The sequence below is a fragment of the Eleutherodactylus coqui genome, chromosome 2 (assembly GCF_035609145.1).
Source record: "Eleutherodactylus coqui strain aEleCoq1 chromosome 2, aEleCoq1.hap1, whole genome shotgun sequence".
NCBI lineage: Eukaryota > Metazoa > Chordata > Amphibia > Anura > Eleutherodactylidae > Eleutherodactylus > Eleutherodactylus coqui.
This window is the reverse complement of record NC_089838.1, coordinates 69696238-69702632: the sequence shown is the minus strand read 5'-3', so window position 1 is coordinate 69702632 and position 6395 is coordinate 69696238. Positions and strand designations below refer to the sequence as shown.

The window sequence follows — 6395 nt, the reverse complement described above, 5'->3', positions numbered from 1 at the left end:
TCTTCCATAGGTCCAGTACCACAGTAACAATACTTTGTTGAATATTGGCCATAACTGAAAACCACCTCTTGGAGCAACAACACAGAGGATATAATTCCTTGCTTGAATGATGACACAAATCAATGTCAAAGGAGTACGTAGAAAATGATAAACTTTGTTGCTTCACCGTTCAGCGTTTCCTTCGCCATTGGGGAGGTCCTGAAATACAAAATACAAGTTTAGTAGAGTTTGTATAATAAAAGAAGAAATATTACAAGAAACATTAAAATGTTCTATTTTAAAACTTTGTCTTTAAGGCTGGAATCACACTTGTAGTTTGTAAGACAGTTTTTTTTAGAAGAACCTTGAAGTGGATCCAAAAAGAAAAGAAGTCTAAAATAAAAACTGATACTTCTCCTCTCTTTTGTATCCACTGTTGTGTTTGGCTCTGAAAACAGCAACAAGGCTCAACTGCCGGACAAACCAAGCCCACGCTCTTTAATGGGTTGGACCTTGACTTACAGGGTAGCTAGTTATTGGTGGCTCAGCTTTCATCCATCTGGAGGAGAGGCAATTTGCATGCATTTTCCCAGTAAGTATTGCTTGTAATATCCACAAGGAGAAACAGTAACTTATAAGGGCTTTGCTAATGAGTATTTAAAGGGAACTTTTTATAATTTCAGTGTTGCATGGAACTCAAGTAGATTGAGATACCAACAGGCTTCCCTCGTTACTAGGTTTTACTAATTTCTGCTTAATCAGGTTTGATTGAAGCATTTTAGTTTTTCCATAACCGTAAATAAGCATTTTCAGTCATCATCATTGCATGTATTTTTCATTAAACCACTTAATACCTCTGAACGCAATCAGGTAAGTAAACAACAACAGTAATAAATTCCTAATTATGCTAATAGCCCCAATTAGTATCACTATCTATCAAATGACCCAAACGTTGCATTTATCTAAGCCCTATTTTTTAAACTTTCCCGTGAAACATAACTCTTAGTACAGCTAACAGAATTAGATTGTTCTAAAAGGTAAAAGAAGAAAAAAAAGGGGGGGGGGGGGGGAGGGGAGGGACCCTCAGCCATACACCATAGACACATCAGTGGGAAAGGAAAAATATGCAGTATAATGATATATGGAAGAAAAAAAGTGTCAATATACCCATGCAAAGTTATTACTTCTTGTTTGACATATAAAAACAACAATGATCACTCAGTTTTACTCATTTATATCGAAAGCACAGTCCTAAATAGAGATGGGGTGAAGGGTCTACTGAGAGATTCTCTTCCAGCTTCTCCCTTCCCTATCTTGATTCGTTGACAGGTCTCTATTTGCATATTGCAAAAACACCAGGATAATTGGTACAAAAAATACTGTGTGATACTCAGTGCTTAGTTACTATATAGATAACTCGCGTGAATGTACATAGTAGAATAAAGACAGTTCATGCAGCTATCCTACTAATCTGATTCCTACTTCATTTCTGTGAAACCATTGTGCACAATACCCCCTATTTTACCCTATTGTTCCATCCCCATCCTTCTCTCACCAGTAAAGCATGTAACATGTCAGTGATGAGATGCCAAAGCTAGAATCAATTTGTAAGTAGTGACATCCACCCAGGAGACAGAAATTCTTATCAGCTATCAAAATCTTTTTATAAGGGTAACTGGCAATCATGTAATCTGGTAATTGAGCATGTATCCATTATGGAAGGTGATGTTAGCAGGGTGAAGTGTATGTCTATCGGTCGGCCTTTTATGTGTAGAACTCATTCGCAATAAGCTGTAATCTGTTAAATACTAGCTGAGCACTTATTATGGTGTTCTCTGCTATGTCTAATCATTATGTACTGTAGTATTAAATCTGAATACTTAGTATAAGTACTTGTATAGTTTATAGTACTGTATGTATCCTGTAGCGGTTGACAGATTGTTAGCTGCTGCCAGGAAAAGGATTACAAGGGTCGTCAATGATTATTATTATTAAGTTGCAAAAAATAACAAAAGCAGCAAACAGAAATCTTGACAAAGTTAACTCATATTGGTGACAGCGCTGCATCAGTTATAAGGAGAATTACATACTGTACTATAATGGGTAAAGCCGATAGTAAAAGAAATAGTTTAGGAATAGAGATGAGCGAACGTACTCGGTAAGGGTGATTTCGCAATCGAGCACCGCGATTTTCGAGTACTTCACTACTCAGGTGAAAAGTACTCGGGTGCGTTGTGGGTGAGCGGGGGGTTGCAGCGGGGAGTGGGGGGGAGAGGGAGAGAGAGAGGGCTCCCTCCTGTTCCCCGCTGCTACCCCCCACTCCCCTCTGCAACCCCCCTCCCCACAGCGTACCCGAGTACTTTTCACCCGAGTAGTGAAGTACTCGAAAATCGCGGTGCTCGATTGCGAAATCGTCCTTACCGAGTACGTTCGCTCATCTCTATTTAGGAACTTTCAGTATTAGGCCTTATTAAGATTAGCCGTGAGAAAACGTCGCCAGAAAATCACGACCATGTAAAGCATTGGATTCCAATGCATTCATTTACATGGGCGATTTAGCCACGAGAAAAAATTGCCTCAAAAATCGCCGGCGATTTTCAGCCGTGATTTTTCCTCACAGCGTCAAGATAGGCCATGACCTATCTTTTGATAAAAATTCCAAGGAGCTCCCATAGATTCCTATGGGAGCTGAAAAAAGGGAGTGTGAGGGCGTTTACCTGCTCCGGCACTTGTTGCAGAAGACAGCTGGCTCTATTTAGCCAATTAAGCTAAATAGAGACATCCTGCCGACCGCCGCTGCAGAATCCTTTTTACGCGATGCACTCGTGTGAAGGGACGAGAAAGCGCTAATTCCTTTTGGAATTAGATTGTGGCAATGCAGCATTGCCGCAATTTATTGCTGTGATGTGACTTGCATGAAAACTCATCGCTTGGGTGAAGGAGGCTCAATATGGTAGGCTAAGACATTGCATTGATGTTGACCTATTCTATTATGCTATCGTTTCACGGTCAGTACTGCATGATTTTTTTAAGGGGAGAATAAAATAACCATGTTGAGAATCAATAGACAATTAGTTTGCTTTCTTCCTGTTTTGCAGCCATTCACACCCAAAATGTACATTCTTCCAAGTCACACACACATATGGCGATGGGCAGATTCAGAAGGTTACTTAACAGCCGTTTTGCATTGTCATTTTTTGTGGCTGGCAGAGAATCAATAGTAAATTACTATTCTATCTTGCAATTATTATTATACTTAATGAGTTGGGTGTTTTATAAGTTAATTTAAAGGAAACTTTAATGTTGAAGAGTTCTAGAAGAGGAAGAGCTGAGTAACTTGATATTCAGTTTTGTGGGAGAAGTTCAGCATAACCTCCATTTAATTCATTTAATTTCTTGCTCTTTCTATACTTCGAAGTCCATCTGGTGACCCTATTCGGTGATTTAAGAGACTTCTTGAATGATCGTCATTTACTAAGTAAGACTGCCCACTGGACTCCTAGATTTCATTTTCTGACGTAGTACAGTCCAAAATGTAACAAATTTGTTAAGAAGTCCACACATTTTAATAAATTTAGAGCAGTTCATATAAAATATGCCTGTTTCCATGATCATTTAGAAGCACTGATATGGAAGACTTTGGCTATGATTTTTGAGTACCAGCACCATAAAAGGGAAAATTAATGAACAATTACTAGATTCATCTGCTGTAGGGCTCTTTAACACGGCCATAGGCGTTTTTACGTTCACTCGCCGGCGCCGTAAAAATGCGTGAATGGGTGCACAAATCTAACGTTTGTGCACCCGTTCAGAAGGCCCAGGCCCAACGCATATATGTCTAAGCTGCAATGCCGTTGGGCGGGGGGAGACAACTTAGCTCTGTTAAGCTGTCTCCTCCTTCCCTCCCCCTCGCTGGCTCACCTCCTCTCTGCAGCCAGCAATGGCAGGAGAGGGGCAGAGTTAGCTCTGCCCCTCGTCCTGCCTCCTGTCATTACAAACAGCCGGAGGGGAGGAAAGAGGAGGAGAGAAGGGGGAAGGAGTATAGCAGTCATGTTGCTAAACTCCCTCCCACCTCTCTTCTCCGGCCGCTGTCATTGGCTCCCTGTAGGAGTCTATGCAGCGGCTGACGTATTCTGGGCAGAAAGATAGTTCCAGGACTATTTTTTGCTGCCCGGCGCTATATTGGAATCCAATGCATCAGATGGTAGCGTATATCGTCTGACCGTGAAAACGGCGGTCGATATACGCTTGTGTGAATAAGCCTATAGGGTGAATAAAAAGGCAATGGAAACCATTCCTAGCTAAGAGGGGGCCATTCGAATTCTGCTTTAGCCCTTCCTGTCCTTCATGTACTCCCATCATGGGAAACAGACATACACAGGTCTTCTGATAAGTGACCTACATATTTAGCAGGACATCCAATTAAGAATTATTTTGCTGACATTCAATTAAGCAGAAGGTGGTGTGCTCTACACTGAAAATAGTCACTTTGCCTATTGCATCCCTGTGGCACACTATGACATATTCTCATTATGAATTAATACAACATATTTTATATCTGTGCATCAAGTGATTATTAACAAATAAGGTCTGCTATGTCTAGTGATGGAATTGAGCATTAGAACTCTTGTAACTCTCATTAGATATACATGTGGGAGTTTCCAGTGTCCAGTATTTTAGCAGGGAAGGATGTAACACTAATGTAATTTTAGCACTAATGAAGTCTTAATCCATTGCCATATTTATTGCTGTTTCCTTGGAGCCTTGGTATAATGTTTTGTAAGTACCTTACATAGTAGCGGCTATAAAATATGCATTATAAATAACAAATTAATTATATTATATCATAAAATATAGTTTGTACAGTAATTTAATCCTCCTCGTTTTATGGACACCCACAGTGTCTCCCTCTCTAACTATGTGACTATGGTTTACTTTCTGAATGTGTAAAAGGGGGTCTTCATGTACTGTTAAAAATAAAATATACCGTATTTTACGGCGTATAAGATGACCTCAAACTTTTCCAATGGGGAAACGAACTACCTGTTGTCTTGTATGCCGGGAATATGCTGTAGGAAACAAAATCAATACTCACCTCCCGCGGCGCTGCTGCAGGCTGTCGCTCCCTCCTCTACGCCAACAATGCATTTCTTTCTGGATGCGGGGCTTAAATGCCCCGCCTCCAGAAAGCTAATGCTCTGATTGGCTAACTCAGCGCGGCATCAACCAATGAAAGCTAGCGCTGCGTTAACTAATCACAGCCATTCAATGATGACTCCCAACTTTGGAGAAGATTTTCCTGGGTTAAAAAGTCGTTTTATATACCGGAAAATATGGTACCTATAGATATTAAAAACCATTATCCATATGAAACATACATGACATGCGGACACTTTAGGTGTAGAAAATCAAGCATACTGATATGACATTTGCATACAAAAATGGTAAGGATTTCCACGCAACATAGTAAAAATTAATCTGTAAATCAGACGTTACTGCAGAAGGCACATTTTGGTAATTAGATTGTTTTGCTTACATATTAGCATTTTTCTGTTCACCTGTTTCTCTGCACCTTTCAATTTTGCAAAGTGACAACAGAAAGTGCAGCCATATTGGTTTTCACCTTCATTTTACAGAAACAGAAGACAAAATATCAGTTTATCAGTTTGTTTCAGTGATAACAAAGTAATAATTTCCTAGGAAAATAATTTGATAGTGATAACTATCATTGCTTCCTGCTGTCACTTTTGCAAAAATGGCCCAAATAATAAGAAAAAGGCTAATATAAAAACATAATTACTAAGCGCTGACTAAGGGCTTAGTCACACAGGCGCATCGGCGCCCGTACAAGGGTGCCGATGCGCCCGTGTGACTGAGCTCTTACTGCAGGAAGAAGACGGCCGCACTTCAGGACAGACGACTCCCCGCAGTGCAGAAGAAAGAACACATGACCGGCAATGAAGCCGGTCACATGTTCTTTCCTCCGAAGCTGCAGAGAGACATCCATCCTGAAGTGCGGCCGTCTCCTTCCTGCAGTAACATGGGCGCCGATGTGCCTGTGTGACTAAGACCTTAAAAGGATCCTACCACATTAAAAATGCAGTCTCATCTGCAGGGAGTATGTTCTAAATATGCAATATAAACCTATTATTTACGTTGTTTCTCACTCTTGAGTCCAGGGGGCGGTCCTACTCAGTGATTAACAACCTTCTCTGTATAACTGTACATACAAATATAGCTATCAGTCACTGATTAGGACCGCCCATTGGACTTCTAAGGCCAGAAAGGGTAGAGGTTTACAATCCTTTATGACAACCAACAGTAAATTTACAGCCTAGGCTCTCCAGCCACTCGAGGCATTCATAGTGCTGGTCTGGTTAGTGTAGCAAACATTCCCGGTACTTCGTGTCATGAAA

The 6395-nt window shown here is 40.6% G+C and overlaps 1 protein-coding gene across 2 annotated transcripts in view; it reads left to right on the top strand.

Moving 5' to 3' along the window:
- DOCK2 (dedicator of cytokinesis 2) overlaps nt 1-6395 on the top strand; it is a 677690-nt gene that overhangs the window by 404448 nt on the left and 266847 nt on the right. The window lies entirely within an intron of this gene.